Raw genomic sequence first — 21,990 nt, 5'->3', positions numbered from 1 at the left:
GGACATGAGTCTGAGCAAGCTTTGGGAGATGGTGAAGGACAGGGAAGCCTGCTGTTACTGCAGTATATGGAGCCTCAAAGAGTTAGTCATGACTGAGTGACTGAACCACAACAAGTGGCTAGGAATTATATTGAAAGAAAATATGATAAAGGTCTCAAAATTCCCACACTTGGGGGAATATGGAGGTGGTTGTTTCAGAAGCTAGTCTTTTATTCGGTATATTTCTAAACTGATAATTTGTTTAATTTTGAGACTACAGTAGCAATCATATGTGTGTTCAGTTCAGTTCAGTCACTCAGTCGTGTCTGACTCTTTGCAACCCCATGAATCGCAGCACGCCAGGCTTCCCTGTCCATCACCAACTCCTGGAGTTTACTCAAACTCATGTCCATCAAGTCGGTGATGCCATCCAGCCATCTCATCCTCTGGCGTCCCCTTCTCCTCCTGCCCCCAAACCTCCCCAGCATCAGGATTTTTTCCAATGAGTCAACTCTTCGCATGAGGTGGCCAAAGTATTGGAGTTTCAGCTTCAGCATCAGTCCTTCCAGTGAACACCCAGGACTGATCTCCTTTAGGATGAACTGGTTAGATCTTCCTACAGTCCATGGGACTCTCAAGCATCTTCTCCAACACCACAGTTCAAAAGCATCAATTCTTTGGCACTCAGCTTTCTTCACAGTCCAACTCTCACATTCATACATGACCACTGGAAAAACCACAGCCTTGACCATATGGACCTTTGTTGACAAAGTAATGTCTCTGCTTTTTAATGTGCTGTCTAGGTTGGTCATACCTTTCCATCCAAGGAGCAAGCGTCTTTTAATTTCATGGCTGTAATCACCATCTGCAGTGATTTTCTCTAGTCTTTCCCATTCTCTTGTTTTCCTCTATTTCTTTGCATTGATCGCTGAGGAAGGCTTTCTTATCTCTCCTGGCTATTCTTTGGAACTCTGCATTCAAATGGGAATATCTTTCCTTTTCTCCTTTGCTTTCACTTCTCTTGTTTTCACAGCTATTTGGAAGGCCTCCTCAGACAGCCATTTTTCTTTTTTGCATTTCTTTTCCATGGGGATGGTCTTAATTCCTGTCTCCTGTACAGTGTCACAAACCTCCGTCCATAATTCATCAGGCACTCTGTCTATCAGATCTAGTCCCTTAAATCTATTTCTCACTTCCACTGTATAGTCATAAGGGATTTGGTTTAGGTCATACCTGAATGGTCTAGTGGTTTTCCCTACTTTCTTCAGTTTAAGTCTGAGTTTGGCAATAAGGAGTTCATGATCTGAGCCACAGTCAGCTCCTGGTCTTGTTTTTGCTGACTGTATAGAGCTTCTCCATCTTTGGCTGCAAAGAATATAATCAGTCTGATTTCAGTGTTGACCATCTGGTGATGTCCATGTGTAGAGTCTTCTCTTGTGTTGTTGGAAGAGGGTGTTTGCGATGACCAGTACGTTCTCTTGGCAAAACGCTATTAGCCTTTGCCCTGCTTCATTCTGTCTTCCAAGGCCAAATTTGCCTGTTACTCCAGGTGTTTCTTGACTTCTTACTTTTGCATTCCAGTCCCCTATAATGAAAAGGACATCTTTTTTGGGTGTTAGTTCTATAGATCTTGTAGGTCTTCATAGAACCATTCAACTTCAGCTTCTTCAGTGTTACTGGTTGGGGCATAGGCTTGGATTACTGTGATATTGAATGGTTTGCCTTGGAAATGAACAGAGATCATTCTGTCGTTTTTGAGACTGTATCCAAGTACTGCATTTCGGACTCTTTTGTTGACCATGATGGCTACTCCATTTCTTGTAAGGGATTCTTGCCCACAGTAGTAGATATAATGGTCATCTGAGTTAAATTCACCCATTCCAGTCCATTTTAGTTCGCTGATTCCTAGAATGTTGACATTCACTTTTGCCATCTCCTGTTTGACCACTTCCAATTTGCCTTGATTCATGGACCTAACATTCCAGGTTCCTATGCAATATTGCTCTTTACAGCATCAGACCTTGCTTCTATCACCAGTCCCATCCACAACTGGGTATTGTGTTTGCTTTGGCTCCATCTCTTCATTCTTTCTGGAGTTATTTCTCCACTGATCTCCAGTAGCATATTGGGCACCTACCGACCTGGGAAGTTCCTCTTTCAGCATCCTATCATTTTGCCTTCTCATACTGCTCATGGGGTTCTCAAGGCAAGAATACTGCAGTGGTTTGCCATTCCCTTCTCCAGTGGACCACATTCTGTCAGACCTCTCCACCATGACCTGTCCATCTTGGGTGGCCCCACACGGCATGGCTTAGTTTCATTGAGTTAGACAAGGCTGTGGTCCTGTGATCAGATTGGCTAGTTTTCTGTGATTATGGTTTTAGTGTGTCTGCCCTCTGATGCCCTCTTGCAACACCTACCTAAGACGGTAGGTGTTTCTTGTGTTTCTCTTATCTTGCACGTGGGGTATCTCTTCACGGCTGCTCCAGAAAAGCGCAGCCTCTGCTTCTTACCTTGGACGAGGAGTATCTTCTCACGGCCACCCCTCCTGACCTTGAACATGGAGTAGCTCCTCTCGGCCCTCCTGCGCCGTTGCAGCCTGGCACTCTCCGTTGCTGCCCCTGACCTTGGGTACATTTGTCCAACTCAGAAAACTGTCTACGTTACATATGTACAGTTTTTTTTGGATATCAATTCACTTCAATAAAGCAGTAAAAACGAAAGAAAAGAATTTGAACGTTGTCTTTACTGTAGAAAAAGTCTTTGAGCAAAATTCTTTAGATGGCCATCTCCAGTGTGGTGTAATTAATGTTGTAATTTTTGAGAATATTTTTTTTCCTGTATAAGTTTTAAATTAAAGTATTTTCATTCAGTGGAATAAATAAAGTTAGAAATTGTAGTGTCCTTTTGATGTTTGCTGATTCTCAAGCCTATCTCTTTAGTGTCAGGATGGTGCTGTGGAGCTTAGAAGGCTGGAGGACAGGTCTGGTTAGGGAGACTGGGGTCGGGGACCCTGCACAGTGAGAGCAGGAATCAGAAGCAGACTTTGCTTTTAGAACTGAAAGCAAAAGTTTCAGTTTTGGAACATCCGCACCTGTGAGTGCAGCCTGATCACTAAGGACTCTGGGGGGAGGGTGTCGTATAGAATATGTAGCTGAGCAGACAAAAGTCAATACCAGATATATGCAGCAGAGATGGAATATGTAACATGTGGAGGTCTGGATTTGTGTTTGACAGTAGGTAGGATTCCAGCCTCGGAACTGGGGTTCAGAGGTGGTCTCTTGGCTGAGGCATAGAGTTGGGAAGAACGTAAGAGCAACTCATAAATCCATTTCTGCAGGAAGCTGTTCTTTGGAGTTGGGTATGAGACAGCATGATGTGAAACCATCTCTAAAGCTGATGTCGGCTCAGGAGTTAGACAGATACCCACTGGCCAGGATGAAGCCCTCAGAGATGTCAGGAAGAGCACAGAGCTGAGCGGATGTTGACTCATTTTAGACCTCTCGGTACTGAGAGCTGAGGGTAGAGTTAAGCCTGCCTTTGTGGATTAAATGTTCCCGCTGAGTGTGAAAGAGAAATATAACAGCAGGGAGGCAGGCACATCAGTATATTTGGCTTTAGAATCATTGCTTGAAACAGTGTTTCCCAAGGATATCTCATGAATCACTATTCCTATGAGTTTCTCTCTGAAATGAGAACTTCTTTCCTACAATCAGACTGGAAAATGCTATTTTACTTAGCTCTTCTCTTTCTTGAAGAATCAGGCTGCACTGTAATATGTTAAATACTCTGAGAATTCCCTTAATAAAGGTTTTACTGTCTATCTCCTGTTACCATCCTGGGGAACCAAACATTGGTGTCATGCACATTGGGGGTGGCTGGCTGGATAGAGGACCCTCTTTGTGCAGTCAACAAAGGCAGAGAGTAGCTTTGTAAAGTTTTGTGAAGACTTAAAAAATGGGTAAAGGCTAGAAATATTCTTTCGATTGCATCTTGAAGAAATAGTCTTTTGAGAGAGGAAAACAGAATTTGATTCAAAGTAGCTTCTGAGTATGTCAGTAAGATAAAGGCTGTCAAGAGGTGAAGGGCACCTTTGCTTTATTCACTTGTGAACAGAAATCAGGAAAGGGAAGACACCAACTTAATTGTGCTGGTGTGGCTCTAACTAGGAGATGAACAGGAGTGGAGGAAGGCAGAGGTTTCTGGTGCATCTGTTTCAGCATTTCATCTCTATCCCGAGAGAGACCGAATCCTAAGATGCACTGGACTGAACCCCTGAAGGACACAGTAACCAGAATAACCAGAATGAAACCTGTGTTGGGGGGTGGGGTCTGGGCAGTTAGAGGCCCAGATCAGAGAGCATTCTCTGTTAGTGGCGTTTATAAAACACAGGCAAGCTTTTGCAGGGGCTTCCCAGGTGGTGCAGTGGTCAAGAGTCTGGCTGTAACGCAGGAGACACTGGTTCAATCCCTGGGTCGGGAAGAGCCCCTAGAGAAGGAAATGGCAACCCACTCCTGTATTCTTACCTGGAAAATCCCATGGACAGAGGAGCCTGGTGGGCTAAAGTCCATAGTGTCAAAAAAAAATTGGACCCCACTTAGCGACTAAACTACAAGCCTTTGCAATTGGATATCAATATATTCAACTAACATTTTCTAGTTGGAACCTAATGTTGAATGTATAGGCTGCTTCTATTAAAACGTTTTTTAAATCTATGTTTCCTAGAAACATACAGCTAAAAGAGTTGTTTCTGATTCATGGGATGATTGGTGTACCATATGAGACAGAAATTGTTTTTGTTCCAACTGATTTTGTTTCTTTTTTCTCTTATGTAAGTTGTGTTATTTTGAAGAGTCATTCTATGTCAATTTATCTGACTTTAGATTGGGTAGAGAGGGAGGTGGGAAGGGGGATCGGGATGGGGAATACAAGTAAATCCATGGCTGATTCATGTCAATGTATGACAAAAAGCACTACAATATTGTAAAGTAGTTAACCTCCAACTAATAAAGATAAATGAAAACAAAAGAAATATAAAAATATGCATCTTCAAAATTTCATATTTGATCAGGAAGCTGCCATAGAAGTACATATCATGAATTTGTGTGTATATCTCTATTTTAACTAGATATTTATGTTGACAGCAATCTCTTTAGCTCTTTACATTGATATAGAAAATGAGAGGTTATGGTGCAATTTATTTTGACTAGAGGAAATCACTTTTTATTTTGTATTTTTATATCATGAAAGTGATTTTGCTATATTTATGTAGGTATCTCTATTATAAATGCTCTGTTATATTATTTCTTGGCCTGATTTTAATAAAATCATTTATAATTATGCATATATGTATCTTAAGCATACCAGATACAGGTTAAGATATGTGTATATATATTTAAACACTTTCAGGTAATTTACAGATTTTATAATCTTAGAAAAGAAGCATCTGATTCACCTAATTTGTTTTGATAAACAGCATATTTAAAATTAAATTAACCATTAAATGATCCCAGTGAGAAACTGCTTCTTTATTTAGTAAGATTTCAAAAATCTTCATGAGAGAAAGCAGTTGACTTTTGGGCCCTGTATCTGAGCTATAATTCAAGGAAATTGTTTCATAACTCAGAAGCCATTTCTACTTTAAACACAGTTCCAAAACACATATTGATATAACTATCTCTAATATCTGAAGACTAAATGCATCCAAGGTTTGCAGCATTCCTAGTGTCTTTTATGTGCTTCTATTTATGTTGTTTTATTTTTCAGGGCAAACAGACAAACTGGACCACTTTGTTACTATTGAATAAAATAAAGTGATCTGGAACCATAAAATGTCTTTAGTGAGAATTCTAAACCTTTCAGCAAATGTTAATTAACTGTGCCTCCTACCAGCCCTGTGAGTAGTCGCAGTAACTGTATCATAATACCCACTTATGGGGAATAAAACCGAGTAAACAATTAAAAGAAAAAAATCCAGTGCATAGCTTCTCTGGCTGTAAATATTTTCAGATACATGAAATACGATTGTACTTGTTTAATGCACTGAATTCCAAGTCTATGCTATGTTTTGCATGAATTAAAGTGCTTTTATAATAGTCTATGTTCAACAAATTACATTTTACTAAAAAAATTGCGTGGGATTCCTTTTGTAGATCAGATGCTCTACCTGATGACGTGGAAGCTTTGGCTGTCAGCTCTGCCTTCAGTCAGTTTGTGGTCTGGGAGCAAAGGGCGGAGGTGCTTTTGGGCAAGGTTGGAATATGGCACATGGAAAACACAAGGCAGAAGATGGGTTGCACTGAAGGAATGTCTTCGAGACATTCTAGAAGACAGTGTCTTCCGTGTGTCTTCAAGACATTGAGAAAATGGCCTCATCAGGCAGTGAGGCATGAAATATGCTTCTTGGGTCGTTGGGAAGGTGGGGCAGTTCAAATGTCAGATGTGGCAATCTTTGAAAGGCGACAGAGGAGAGCAGCACAGTGTGGCAAAAAGAGGAAGGATCAGGGGATACGGCAGGGTTGGTTTAAAGACTAAAGCTAGGTGGAGGGCAGAAGGGATTTAGTGATGAGCGAGGAGGGGGGAGAGAGGAAAAGAGAGAGGTTTTTGAGGACTGCAAATGAGAAAAACAGTGCCACCATTTAGGGAAAAAAACAGAATACAAGAATAGGAACAGTTTCACAGATGAATGATGAATTTTTATATGGAATAGATTACTTTTGAAATTCTGGTTAGCCTTCAAGGGCAATCTCTCCAGCGAGTTTTTAGAATTTGGAAATCAATGAAAAAAATTAAAGCTAGAAATTTCATAGATGAGATACTTGGAGCTGATACAAGAGAAGATCAACACAGCAGGGACTGAAGCACACAGGTAGAGAGATTTAATCTTAGAACTTTGGCAAGAGCTGCCTTGTGGAGGTGGGCAGGGAAGGGCTGCTGCTTAGAAGAGTGGTTTAGAGTTGAGAGGAACTCAGGGTGATGTCGGCGGCAAGTAAAGAACAGAATGTTGAGGAATATGGGGCAATCACCAATGTTATACATACCTTCTCCACAAGGGAAGAAACCCATGGGAAGGCTGTCTAATTGCTGTGTGGAGTTCAGTGTCCAGAGTCTTTTGGAGATGAGGTCTGTTGCTTTGTGTCCACATGTTCCCCCTTTTAGTCCAGCAATCTATGAACTCACAACCAAGTTATCTCCTCCCTCATCTCCACCTGATTGATGGTAGAGTGGAGATGACACCCCTACTAAAAGCTCCCATTTGTAAGGAAGAGCGTGGAAGACACATGACAATTGACTTGTCCATCACTGATGAAATTCTGCTGGGCAGATATTAGAAGCTCCCCCTCTGCTAGCTGGGGAAGGAATCTTATAAGATCATGATTCTGCTTTCTTGAAGTTCAGAAGTTTAGAAGGGAAGAAATATAATAGTCATAATTCACTGGTGATACAGTGGCTTGTGTAGAAAGTTTGAAAGAATCTGTAAAGTCACAGGAATAATAGATTGGCATAGTTGCTAGAAATGACGTTAATAACATAAAATCAGTTCTCTTTCCGTGTATCAGTAAAAAACAATTTCAGATGGAACAGTTTTTTAAAAAGATGTCATTTAGAATAACATAAACAATTCAAATAGCTAGTAATGAAAACGAAGCTACAATACAGGAGAAAAATTAAAGATTTAAGCAGATGGAGGGAGATGCTGTGTTTGTAGATAGACTGGAAGATGAGGTACTATAAGTATGTTAGTCCTCCGCAAATTGATCTGTAAATTATGTAATCATAGTGAAAAGTCTCTGTAGGACTTGTGTGTGTTTTTTTGAACACCTGTAAGTTAATTCTACAATTGTATGAGAATTCAAAGCACAAGGATAAACAAGGCAATCTTTAAAAAATGAAGCTGGAGATTTTACTAGGTGTCAAGACATTATAAAACTATAGTAATTAGGATAGAATAGTATAGTGTTGTAAAGGTTCATAAATTAGTGGAACAGAGTAGAAAGTTTAAAAACAGACACCCCAGAAGATGGATTTGATTTACAACAAGGTGGCACTGTTGTGTGGTGAGTGGAAGGATGATCTTTTCAACAAATGGTACTTGTCATCAAAATATCCATATGAAACAAAATTCTAACCAGATATGAAAATCAACTCCAGATAGATTGTGGATCTAAATATGAAAGGTAAAAACCATAAAACCATAAAAAGAAGACATTAGTAGATATCTTCATGATCTTGTCATTAACACAGATTCTTAAATATTATGCAAAAAAAAAGTCCTGTGAAGGCAAAAAAAAGAAAAAAGTGGACCTTGTTATGAATTTAAGGGTTCATCTCAACAAAGAACACCTTTAAGAGAGCAGGGGAAAAAGCCACCAGACTAGGAGATATTTGTAACACATATAACTGATCAAGGATTCTTATCCAGAATACTCCTAGAAATCACTAAGAAAAATGCTGCAAGTTCAATAGAAAATGGGCAAAAACCTTCAAACAGTTTACCAAGGAAGATAACCAAATGGTCCAGAAAAATATAGAAGGGCACACAGCTTCATTAGTCATTAGGAAAGTGCAGATTAAAAGTGCACTGAGGTAATATTACACATTCAATAGAATTGGGCTGGGGAGACAGAATATAGCAAGTTTTAGCAAGAATGTGGAGAAATATTCATACTTGTTATAAATTGCTATAATCACATTGGAAAACTGTATGGCACCTCTCCTAAGCTGAACACGTACACACCCTAAGCCCAGTGGTTTTCCTTGTAAGTATGTACTTAAGAGAGATGTGTGTTTATTTGCTGAAAGACAGGTATTATGATGGTTCTAGCAGTGCTATTCAATCTGGAAATTACCAGAGGCCTAAAAACAGTAAAGTGGATCAATAAAGTTTGATATGTTCATGCAGTGAACCGACGGTGAACAATTGTTGCAACTTAACGACCACGTTACTGTGTCTCAGAAATGTAACTTTGAGGGTACCAAAAGGTAAATATTACAGGATACCTTTTAATTAAATCCAAAATTGGCAAAATTAGTGGTGTTGGGCCTGGGGATCTGAGTTACCCCTGAGAGGAAGAGTGGGAAGGAATATGGGAGCTGGAAGTTGGGGGGTGTTGGGTTGGTTCTGTTGTGCTGCTATTTTATGTCGTTGATCTGTGGATTTGTGTTATGGTTCTATGAGTAGGTTTAGTTTGTGAAAATCCATTAATCTCTATACTTACTGTGTATAATTTTTTCTCTGTGTGTTTTACTTCAACAGAAAGTTATATGATTCCCAGTAAAATAAATGTAGCAGAAGTAGGAAACCACACATAGAAAGAAAATCCTGATTATCTTTTAAAATGGTGATAGAAAACATGTATTAATATCCATGCATTCATTTCATAATAAAAACAAATATATCGAATAAATGCAATTACAATTTTTTTTCTTCTAACTCCGAGAGTGTTTAGTAACATTTGTGTGCAAATATCTGGACATAGAAGCAAGGGTGGGAGCATTCAAAAATCATTTTTATATATTTTTTTAGACCAAAGTTAACATATATTTGGGTTGCCCCAAAAGATTGTTTGGGTTTTCCTGTAACATCTTATGGGAGAACCCAAACTAACTTTTTAGCCAACCCAGTATATTCATTATGGACTGATTGTTTGTGTCTTCCACAAATTCATATGTTGTAGTCCTAACCCTCAATTTTATGGTATTAGGAGCTAGGCTTTGGGGTGATGATTAGGGGTAGACTAGGTCATGGCAGCGAGGCCCTCATGAGGGGCTGAGTAGCTTTATAAGGAGGTGGAAAGAGGGCTCTTTCTTTCTCCCGTGTGAAGACGCAGCAAGAAGGTGGCCGTCCACAAGTTGGGACGAGAGCTCTCACCAGAGCCTGCACCCTGATCTCAACTTCAGCCTCCAGAACCGTGAGAAGCAGACAACCCCCATCACATGGGATTTTGTTATGGCAGCCTGAGCTAACTAGGACACACTTTACTAAAGGCTTTAATGAAAACACGACTTTGTGGGCTAGTTAATGATTAGAGGTGGGGGACTACAGTGTGTATTAAAACTTTCTATCCGCAGTGAATGGAGTTAATTGAAAAGTTTGCCTCAGATTTATAAACTTTAAGTGGCACCACTGACTCAATTCACTATCCCTATGTAGATAACAGCCAGTCATTAGATGCGGCCAAGTTTCCAAAATCCATTATTTACAGCAACCCTATGATATTCTTGGAGGGTAATTATTCCTCTTCAGGACCTGTGTGGTTCCCAAGTTTATGCCTAGAAGCCCAGTTTGCTTAGGTCTTGAGTTTTTACTACTCTGGCAGGGGCGGTACCTGTGGGAATGCGTCTGAGGGTGTCATATGACCTGGTGGCCGAATTCAGATCCCCTCAGGAAGGATTGCCACGTTCCATCTATGTCACTGTGTCTCCTGAGGAAATCAGTTTTCCAGAACCATAGGAAACTTAGTATACTAGGTTCCTTCTTCAAATCAGACAAAAGATGGCTTGGCAGTTAATGAAAACATTATGGCTTACTTCTTTAACGAAATGGTAGAAGTGGTGAGCAAGTTCTTTAGAAGAACTTTCCCTGATGGATACATTAGGTATTGTCTTTAAAATATTCAGCAGAAACTTAACCATAAATTGCTCTCTAGAGATGCACATTGCCTGGGGTGTTAAACTGTCTGTTGGGTTTGAAGCCGTTTGCAGCTACAAGGGAGCACGAAGACCCCAGATAAATCTGATCATCTCTGCTTCCACCAAACACAGTCAAGGATGCTGTGATGCCCGCAGGTCTTTCAGGGAGTAAATTATGCAGTGTTCATCTGCAGACCTGTTTTTGTCTGCTGACCTCCAGCTCTCTCCGCTCTCCTGCCATTTTATTAGGAGGGTTGGGAATTAGCCATCTTGACCTATTTAACATCCAGGGACTGGGAAGAATGTATTACTCTTTCATTAGGTCTTTCACTGAAGAGAGGAATCAACATTCTCTGAGGAAAACCTGATGGTGTTGCAAGCTTGTGACTGATTTTAATATCTAACACTGATTGTGCACTGTGTGCTTCAGACACTTACATCTCATATAATTCTCCTCTGAATCCTAAAGGTTAGTTAGTATTATTATCTCCGTTTTACAGATGAAAGGAGTGAAACAGAATGATTAGGAAACAAGCACCGTGGTGCAGCTAGTAACTGGAATTTCTGCCCAGAAGACCTGTCCTCCCCCAAGCGCCCCTGCCCATGTGGTCCATGTTGGTGCCTTCGGATGGAGTGGTGGCCCTCAGGCTCCTGGGCCACATTTGCCCCAGAACACAGGAGATGGCATCACAGACGCTTTTCTACTTTTATGCTGTAAGTCAGGTTATACATGTAAAAATCCAGAATAATATTTAGAAAGAGGAAGACCCAGCTCACCAGGTAAGAAAGGCTCAGACTGTTCTTGGATTTCATATCTGTCTTTGTATAACCCTTGAATCACAAGCCTATACAAATCTGTAGGCTCTAATTGTTAAAAGTGTTCTGAATTCAGTGAGAATTACTGTTTAACCTTTTTTGTTTATGTTATGACTTGGATTTCCAGCACACTGCAGAAAACTAATTAATTGATTAATTACATTACATGGTTCGCATTCCCTGTTTACTGTCCTTCTTTGAGGAAGTCATCTTTTTCTTTAGATGCAAAAAATAACTTTTTTTTTTTTTAAAGAAACTAGCTGCATTTTCTCCTCATTTGTGTCTTTGCTATTAAGGAATCATTGTTTTGTTAGTTACACCTCCCGCTGAAGCATTTCGATGTGTCTGTGCTGTGGTTCGCTCCCAGACCTGACAGCCTCATTAGCTCCTGATAGTCTGTGCTCTTGAACGTGGTTACTATCAGCTCCCTATTGGGATTCAAATCACTTTTAGCCTTAAAAGCCTGGCTTGTATACATAGACCCTCCTACAAGGCTCTGATTTTTCAGAAACTACTTTCATAGCCTATGAAAGTGATGTGCACAACAGTTAGCACGACCCAAACTGACCTTCAGCTGGGTGGCTTCTTCCTTGTCTCTTTTGTTTCTTTCATTTTTTGTTCTGTTCCCTCCTCCCTGCCCCTCCTGACTCTCCTCTCTCTCTCCTGTATCTCCTTTCCCCTTCCTTTCTCTCTTCTTTCCTTCTCTCTCCCCTCTTTTACCTCTCTCTTTCTTTGTAATAACCACAGTTAGTTATTTGCTCAATTGGTCAATAGAATATTAACTTAATATTTGCAACTTTGAGGCAACAAAGCCACGGCAAGCCCAGCTGATTCTTCTCCCCATCACATATTCACTCTTCTTCCCTGCCTCCTTCCTCCCAGAGCCCTGATTTTGTTCTCATGTTTCCCCTTCTCTACACTCTGCTTAGACCCCACCCCTGAGAGGGTTGGGTGCTTTGGGGCTTATGCAATAAACAATAAATATACATGTGGCTGATTCACTTTGCCGTATGGCAGAAAATAATGCAGCGTTATAAAGCAGCTATACTCCAATAAAGAAAGAAAAAAGAAAGTGAAATGGCTCAGTTATGTCTAACTCTTTGCGACCCTATGGACTGTAGCCTACCAGACTCCTCTGTTCATGGGACTTTCCAGGCAAGAATACTGGAGTGGGTTGCCATTTCCTTCTCCGGGAGATCTTCCTGACCCAGGGATTGAACCTAGGTCTCCCGCATTGTAGGCAGACGCTTTACTGCCTGAGCCACCAGGGAAGTCCAATAAAAGTTTTAAAGAAGCAACATAGAACTATGATGGGATAACAGACTAAACTGTGATTGGAGCTGGATGGAGAATTAAGGTTGGAAAGTAAGGGAATCAATCTTGGAAGGTCTTAAACCAGGCGAAGTAAGTAGGACCTGATACTATATAAACTGGGGGAATATTGGAAATTTTGGAGTCAGGAGATAACATGATACAAATATCTGTGGAAAGAAATTCAGAGTGAAGAGAAAGACTGAACTTGATTAGGAAGCTGTTGCAGTATCATCTGGATGGAAAGTAATAAGATCTAGATTATATTTCAGTCAGCATCTGTTTGTTCAGGTCTCAAAAAGCAGAAAGCCCCAACCAAAGCAACACATTGCATATTTTAGTGCAAGGACTATCGGTGTTTATAATAATTTCCTGAGACAATTCAGGATATTTGAATGACTTATTTTTTTTTTTAATTTTATTTATCTATTTGGCTGTTCAAGGTCTTAGTTGCAGCATGTGGGATCTAGTTCTCTGATCAGGCTCCCTGCATTGGGAAAGTGGAGCCTTAGCCATTGGACCAGGGAATGACTTCTTGATCATAGGGACAGAACAACTGATGTTCAGTCCTGCTTTGAAATTATGTTTTAAAAGCCAGTCTTATTAATAGAAAAAAATTTAATGCATTTATTATTTATAACAATTTTATACATATATATGTATATAGAATATAAATAAAAAGCAGATCATTAAAACAGGAATGCCCCATTCCCTGCCATTGTGGACAAATAGGGAGTAATTTCACTGTATTGAGAAATAGTCTCTATATTTACTACTTCAGAAAATCAGAACATTTTCTTACTTAAGTAAAGATATTTTCTGGATTTATTTAGTGTATTGGGCTGTAAATATTATTCTTTTTCATATCAGAGGAGAAAACACGCCCATGTACTTCAGGTGACGTGTTCCCTGGTTGCTTGGAAGGAGTACTGTGGAGAGAAAATACCTAGGAAAAAAAGCTATGCATGTCAGGTAACAGCAGAATGTTTTAAAGAACAAACCCTAGCAAATCGCAGACAGAAGCAACAGAAGAAGGAATAAGGAGATAATGACATGCCACAGAAGAGAGCAAGACCAAGGCTGGGCAACTCATTATAAGTACAGACATAAAACCGCGAATGAATACAAGGCCAAAGACACAATTGTCACTTAGGACCTCAATTTCGGGAAACAAATCATATGTGGCCTAGACGTTGTCATGAAAGGTTATTTCTTGCCCTCTCATCAGATTTTTTTATAGTGTTTTTTGATTGATTGTCTTGGATGTACAAAACAACAGTAGGAAACCAGGCAAATTACTTCCCATGTATTTAAATATAATTTAGTTCTGACTCCAGCATTTTTAACACTGCTCACCAGAAAGTAAAGATTTGTAAAATCATCAGAGTTCTCCCTACACACACACCATATAACCAGAGTTTAAAGAATTATGCAGGATTTTCAAAAATCACATATTAACAGAAAACCAGTCATATCCTCTTTTTCTTCTTTCTTCCTTTTTATGTCTTTTGTAAGCTCTTTTGATCCACAGATTTTTAGAGTGAACTCTTCAAATTGTCAAGATGCAGTTGAACTTAGTAACCATTTCCAAATGACTTTAGCATTTTGGAACTCTCTTTTGTGATTCATTAACCCTTAGGTTAAATGATATGACATAACAGTCACATTTTAAGCATTTTTTTGAATATACTATCCCACTGACCACTAAATTTTAATCCATTCTGTAAATATTTATAGAGTCTTTTGCAGATAAAAAGTAAGATATATATTGCCCTGTCCTTTTGGAGTTTACAGGAAGGAGAGATTGTTGACCAAGCTACCAAGATATCATCTGGGTGTGGGTGATGGGGGTGATATTTAAGCCAAAACCCAAAGGATGAGTAGGAATTTTCCAGTGACAAGAAGGGAAAGAATTCCTGGACAGATAAAACTGTATGTCTAAGAGACCAGAGAAAGCACAGGCTTTCCAAAACCTATAAACCTAATTTGGGAGGAAGTTTATAGGTGAGATAAATGGGCAGACATCAGGCTGGATAAGTAAGAATTGCTGTTCTTTTATTTAGTAGAGAGGTGGTAAACATTGTCTGCCATCAGTACAGATTCCTAATGCTATTTGCTGACAAAGGTACGTATAGTTGAAGCTTGGTTTTTCCAGTAGCATGAACGGATGTGAGAGTTGGACCATAAAAAAGACAGAGCACCAAAGAACTGATGCTTTTGGACTGTGGTGCTGGAGAAGACTCTTGAAAGTCTGTTGGACTGCAAGTAGATCAAACCACTCAATTCTAAAGGAAATCAATCCTGAATATTCATTGGAAAGACCGAAGCTGAAGCTCCAATACTTTGGCCATCTGATATGCAGAGCCAGCTCATTGGAAAAGACCCTGATGCTGGGAAAGATTGAAGGCAGGAGGAGAAGGGGGCAACAGAGGATGAGATGGTTGGATGGCATCACCGACTCAATGGACTTAAGTTTGAGCAAGCTCTGGGAGATGGTGAAGAACAGGGAAGCCTGGCGTGCTGTAGTCCATTGGGTCCCAAACAGGCAGACAGGACTTAGTGACTGAATAACATAACAAATGCTGTTTGACAAGTGGAGCCAGGAAAAAAAAAAAAAGCCCCCGTGAATTTCATTAGAGTAATTACCTGATTGCCTTTAGGCAAATCTGGGTTTCTGTTGACCCCTGGGCTCAGGAGATGGAGTTTTTGCTCTGCTTTGGTACCTACTTCCACAGTCTGTGTCCCTTCCCAGCACACTGTGAAGCCTCACGCCAAGTCTCAGTTTCCGATAGGAAATTTATTATTCTCCAAGGTAAACCCTAAGGGAGGAGAAGTATTTTATTAAAGAGAATGGATATACTTGCTCATTTTGAAGTATACTTATGAGCCCCAAGAGGCAAAGCAGAAATCCCCCAAAAGAGAATTCTAGAACCAGGAGAAATGAAGGCTTGTCTCGTTCTCTCTGCAGGTTACCTCCTTAACATGCTATCTGTGGGATAGCGTCAAGGCTGGCATTTTGTTTAAATACTTTTCTTCCAATAGGTTTCATTTCATTACATGGTTCATTTAGAGTTCCTGAACCTCGCTTCACCCAGAGACATCCTTAAGGACCGTATACTTGATGGAGTCAGAATGAGGCAGATTTGTTTCCACTTTTTTATACAAATACAACTAAATCTGCTGGGCTCTAAGTGTTGACAACAGTTTCAGTCTTGTGATAGTGATCTGAGTTTTGGGTGTACCTCATGCTAGGAAGAGAGAGGGATGACAGAGGATGAGATGGTTGGATGGCATCACTGACTCAATGGACATGAATTTGAGCAAACTCCAGGAGACAGTGTAGAACAGGGAAGCCTGGCATGCTGCAGTCCATGGGGTCGCAAAGAGTCGGACACGGCTTAGTGGCTGAAGAGCAACAACAACAGCAACACGCCAGATGGACTCTAGTAACTGGGAAGATTAAAGTGTTTTTCTTGAACCAATAACGCCTTGGTTTATAAGTGTGCTCATAGGTACTTGTGTACCTACTTGATACAGATACAGAATACTGAGTTCAAAGAGTTTAGAGACCCCGATTTGAGTTCTGGTTGTTTGGGCTTCCCTCATAGCTCAGTTGATAAAGAATCCGCCTGCAGTGCAGGAGACCCTGGTTCAATTACTGGGTCAGGAAGATCCCCTGGAGAAGGGAAAGGCTATACCCACTCCAGTATTCTGGCCTGGAGAATTCCTTGGACTGTATAGTCCATGGGGTCACAAAGAGTCGGACATGACTGAGCGACTTTGACTTGTTTGTGTCATTAAGTCATATGATCTTTTATTTAGCTGAGCTTCAGTTTCTTCATGTGAAAATGAAGATTATTTTTAAAAATTAAATTACTGCTTATTATTTCACTTAATATATTCTTGTATTCTAAGTGCTTTACAAATATCAACTTATTTGATTCTCATAGGGAACTATGAGATGGATACTGTTTTAGCTGTTCTGATGTTAATGATGCCATCCCAGGGAGGGTTATGAGGATAGATTAAAAACTAAGTATTTCACTCACCCTTCATTTATTGCTTAATCAAAAGTGTGCATGGTTGGTATGAGAAGGCTAACCGGAAGTGTGAACTGTTGCTTCCTGAGACAGTTGTGATGGTGTCCTGGCCTGCTTCTTCCTCCTTATGAGGTGAGAAATCAGTGTCTGTAATAGACCCTGGCCTGGGAATCTAGCTTAGTTCTTTAATTAACAAGATTTTAAGGTAGGAGTTTGGGATTAACATACATACACTACTATATGTAAAATAGATAATCAACAAGGACCTGCTGTACAGCACGGGGAACTTTACTCAATAATCTGCAATGGCCTATATGGAGAAGAATTGGAAAAAGAATAGGTATATGTATTTACTGAATCATGTTTCTATACAACTGAAACTAGTACAGACTGTAATAAACTGTATTCAAATATAAACTAAAAATTAAAAAAGGTAATGAAAAGATTTATTTTAAGGTAAGAGGGAGTTAGAAGGCTTGTGAGACAATTTTCCATTAACTTCACAACATAGTAAATATTGATGTAAAGGTTTTAATGCCTTTGATATTATAGGCAGGGTTAGCTCAGTTGATAAAGCATCTGCCTGTAATGCAGGAGACCCCAGTTCAATTCCTGGGTTGGGAAGATCCCCTGGAGAAGGGATAGGCTACGCACTCCAGTATTCTGGCCTGGAGAATTCCATGGTCTGTATGGTCCATTGGGTTGCAAAGAGTCTGACATGACTGAGTGACTTTCACTTTCTTTCACTTTTAAATAAATGGAACATAAGGTCATTGTTTTAATAGAGGATGAAGAGTCAGACATATTGGTGGTGTGTATGACTGGTGAATCTCAGTAGAGCTGAGGACTGCCAGGGTGTAACAAGGGAGTGGGCAGTGGGTGAGGGACACTAAGTCAAAACACTTTTGGGAGAATCAAAAAGTACTTTATCCATAGCTAATCCTCTTGCTGAAGCTGAAGCTCCAATACTTTGGCCACATGATGTGAAGGACCAAAAACTCATTGAAAAAAACCCTGATGCTGGGAAAGATTGAAAGCAAAAGGAGAAGGGGGCAGCAAGGGATGAGATGGTTAGATAGCATCACTGACTCAGTGGGCATGAATTTGAGCAATCCCTGGGAGATAGTGGAGGACAGAGGAGCCTGGCATGCTGTGCTGCAATACACAAGGCTGCAAAGAGTCAGACGCAGCTTAGCAACTGAACAACAGCAATGCTGTTTCCTGTTGTTGAGCTTACTGCTGTTTGAACTTAAAACAGTAATAAAAGGTATGTGAAACTGCAATGCATTCTTTGGCTATTGGTTATGTAAATGGAACCATGACCTAAGATATGCATGAGATTTGTCATGATTATTACATTTTTTTAAAATTATAGGCTCCATACTAGAATGTCAGTCGATGTTTTCCTGGCACATCTGCTTATTGAGATGCCTTTAGATAAGGTAGTTATATATTTGGGCTTGGACTTATATGGGGCATAAGACTTAGTTGAGCAGTAGATATCTTAAAGACATTATATTTGGTAGGAATGGGATGCTAGTCTGATGTGGGCTGGGCTTTTGTTGCACACTGGGTGATGTACGGAGTATGATTATTTTAATGGTTGTAAATAACGGAAAATTCAACTCCATCTGCCTTAAACGACAGAGGAAATTTGTTGGTCATACTGCTGCTAGTACTGAAGCCAGGTCAGGCTTCAGGCGTGGTTTAATGCAAGCTTTGGCTCAGTCTTCCTGTCATTGTCTCTGCCTTTTGTTACGTGTTTGCTTTACTGGCAGCTTTGTATCTCTCTGCTGGAGGTATGTCAGCCAGCAATAATCAGGGCTGTGTGCTTCTTCATTTATTCTTGGAAGGAGAAAGGCAATTGCTCCCCATACTTAGCTAACAAAATCCTTGATCTTTAATCTGATTGTTTTAATCTGAATCACTGTGTCCAGGAGAAATCCATCTTTTTGAATTGGCTTTTTCTCATTTCTGAAGCAAATACTGATAAAATGAGTGAAATTGTATTCCTTGGCTTATGTCATCCAGACTACATGACTGCAACAAGACGAAGAAAGGGTACTTTCTCAAAGAACCGTTCTTGGGAAGAGGGCAGACAGGGATGGGTTCTGGGCAAATAGATGGACACCCTGCACGGTGACATGGACTCTGTTACCGACTAAAACTTCCACACTGGTTGAGGGAAGAAGAATGACTCAAGGCTTTTTGGTGTCACGTGATGTGCTTTCTGCCCTCATTTTTGTCACATAGCAGCATGTGAACTTTATGGCTCCTCTGAACCTCAGTTTTCTTAGATAATTAGAATTCCCTTGACTCCCAGACTTCAGTGTTTTCTAGATGTACCATTGACTAATTAGTAGTACAGAAAAATAGACACTGATTAAATGTATTCAACAACTGCAAGGTGCATCCCAATTTCAAAAAAATTCAAAGTATTTTTTTTTTTAAACAGATCTGAGGGTATGGTAATGTTTGGCATTGAAGTTTATTCTAAAGATTAGAGAATTTGGGATGTGTTAGTCAAGAAAGTAGGGCTTCCCATGTGATACAGTGGTAAAGAATCTGCCTGCCAAAGCAGGAGACACAGGATATGCAGGTTTGATCCCTGGGTTGGGAAGATCCCCTGAAGGATCTCTTGCCTGTAACCCACTCCAGTATTCTTGCCTGAAGAATCCCCATGGACAGAGGAACCTGGTAGGGGAGCCTATAGTCCATGGGATCACAAAGAGTCTGACATGACTGAGCATGCACGCACACATAGACAAGAAATTACTACCTTATTATCTATCTTGGGCTTGGTTAGTTGTTTTGTGAAGAGCTATTATCATCTTGGTTTTAGTCTTAATATTTTCTCATACTAGACATGCTGCTGCTGCTACTGCTAAGTCGCTTCAGTCGTGTCTGACTGTGCGACCCCGTAGATGGCAGCCCACCAGGCTCCACCGTCCCTGGGATTCTCCAGGCAAGAGTACTGGAGTGGGGTGCCATTGCCTTCTCTGCTACTACACATGAGTCTTGGGCAAATAGTTCTGTTTTTATTTAGAAAATGAGCGATCCAGGTTAGATGATCTCTGATGTTTCTTGCCCCAATTTCATAGCTGTGGATGCTGGCATGGACCCATGTTCCTAGAAATAACATGAAATTTAAGCGGCCTCTGAGATTTAGGGGGCAAATGACTGAGTGACTGGGTGAATGGCCTTTTCCTTCTAAATTATGCTCAGTGTTGGCCCACAGATCTGTGAAAGCCAAATCACCTCTGTCTGATTTGCAGTATTGCTGGCATTAAGCGACCCACCTCTTAACAAACCAGCGTGGAGACCTTCCAGTGCCTCTACCACTCTAATTTATACTTTAGAGGATAAGGCTGACCGGAAAGGCCATGGAAATGACTAAATTTATTCCCGTTTGTTCAATTACAGTGGCTTTTTCAGAAGAGTAGATTTGTTGTTGAAGATTCTGAGTATTCACCCTCTTTCCTGGAAGAGACATATGTTGGCCATAAAGCTAGCAGAATGAAAGTAGTTAACGTTTTGAAAACATCCATAAATTACCCTCTAAACAATTTTTGTGGCAAAATATAAGTTTAAAAATCTGTGTGTCAAAGACTGCTCTAAGGAATCTGCCTTTCCCAGAGTGAAGTGCTTTGAGGGGAAACGTGTTCATTTTTTTCCTAATCTTTTCCTCATCTTATCTCTGCTTAAGATGAATTGTTTGCTTTCTACTAAACATACCTCACTTTATTTCTCTTTTCCCTCCCTCCTTTCTTCCTTCCCTTATTTCTTTTTCTTTCTGTAATGAGCCCTATTTTCCAACCATGTAAACAAACTTAGACTAAATGAGAGAGTTTGGGAAATGAAATTAGTACTTTCAAGCCAATGATCTCTCAATCAGTATAATCAAGCAATAACTGATCAAGGATTATATATGATACAACTTCATAAATGACCATCCTTGAAGGGTTAGTTCTTTTGGAAATGGAGAGGGGGAGAAAATACTTGCTCCACATGACTACTTTAGGCTCTGTGCGAGATATTTTCACGTACATTAATGTATTTCTTAACAATGTTATAAGCTAGGTGGAATTATCCCAGATTCTGTCTGAAGAAATGAAGTTTTAGATGGGATTATGAAATTTATGGCCAAATAAATCAAAACTCCTAATTATCAATGCACATTTGGCTACAAAGCTGATTTTCTTCTTAATGCACTTTGATAATCTAGATATTTATCTTATAAAGACCTGTGTTGGTCATTCAAATAGCACTTATTGGATATTTATTCTGTGTCACGCATTATACTTTATACATATTATTGTACTTAATTTTCATAACAGACCCTCCATATTACTATCTTTATTTTGCAGGTGAAGAAGCAGAGCTGTCAAGAATCACATTTTCTCTTCATGGTTTCTCCACGTGTAACCAGAGGTCTATTTAAAACCAAAAGGAAAGTCTGATCATGTCAGTGTCTGGGATAAAATCTTTCAGGGGCCTCCTGTTTGCATAGCCGTTGTGGTGGCCTGGCCCCCCACTGACTCCACAGCCCCGTCCTTCCTTACTGCCCTGCCCTCTGCAGCCACCCTGGACTCCTCCCCATCACCCTCCTCACCCAGTGGCTCACACTCATCCTTCAGGTCCCTTAATGTTCTTACATAAATGTTCTAGATCCAGCACAGGGTTAGGATCATCTATAATACCTCTATTTCCTAGCATTATTCACATCACATAACGGTATCTTTATTTTTGTGATTTTTTTTGGGTTATCGTAAGATCCACAAAGACCAGATGCTATACTTGTTTTATCATCATCCCAAGGGTGAAGTGCATTTTTGGCACTTAGTAACACTGTTGGTTGAGTGAACGATGGATGACTAGGTCTGAAAATAAATTTTTGTCTGACTTCACAGCTCTTATCTTTAAGACATATTGATAAAAAAACATCTAGGTGGCAGAATGATATACATAGTATTAAATGGACACTTTTCCTTTTCCTAAATCCAGTGATTCTCCTGTGTTTCGGAACAAAGATTAAGACCATAAATGTCTCAGTTGAGTGGAAGGAAAGGTTCTTTGGAGAAACCGTAGAACTTGAAGTCTCAGCATTGGCTGTTCACTTGCTTAGCCTGCAGCCAGGTGTGAGAAAGGAAATATGTAGAAAGAAGGCGATGTTGGCTGAGTGAGACTAGAGGAGAGCCTCTAAATTAATGGT

General features: G+C 40.1%; 1 long non-coding RNA gene across 1 annotated transcript in view; it reads left to right on the top strand.

Moving 5' to 3' along the window:
- The window catches only part of LOC133069568 (uncharacterized), a 110,634-nt gene extending 88,911 nt beyond the window's left edge, over positions 1–21,723 (top strand). Inside the window, exons 2-3 of the long non-coding RNA XR_009695899.1 lie at positions 11,112–11,325; positions 21,146–21,723. This is a non-coding gene — a long non-coding RNA (uncharacterized LOC133069568). The remainder of the gene's footprint in view (positions 1–11,111; positions 11,326–21,145) is intronic.
- The last annotated feature ends 267 nt before the right edge of the window (positions 21,724–21,990 follow it).

Source organism: Dama dama, chromosome 14 (genome assembly GCF_033118175.1).
Source record: "Dama dama isolate Ldn47 chromosome 14, ASM3311817v1, whole genome shotgun sequence".
NCBI classification, from domain to species: Eukaryota; Metazoa; Chordata; class Mammalia; order Artiodactyla; family Cervidae; genus Dama; species Dama dama.
The sequence above is the reverse complement of the archived record's forward strand: the minus strand, read 5'-3'. Positions and strand labels throughout refer to the sequence as shown.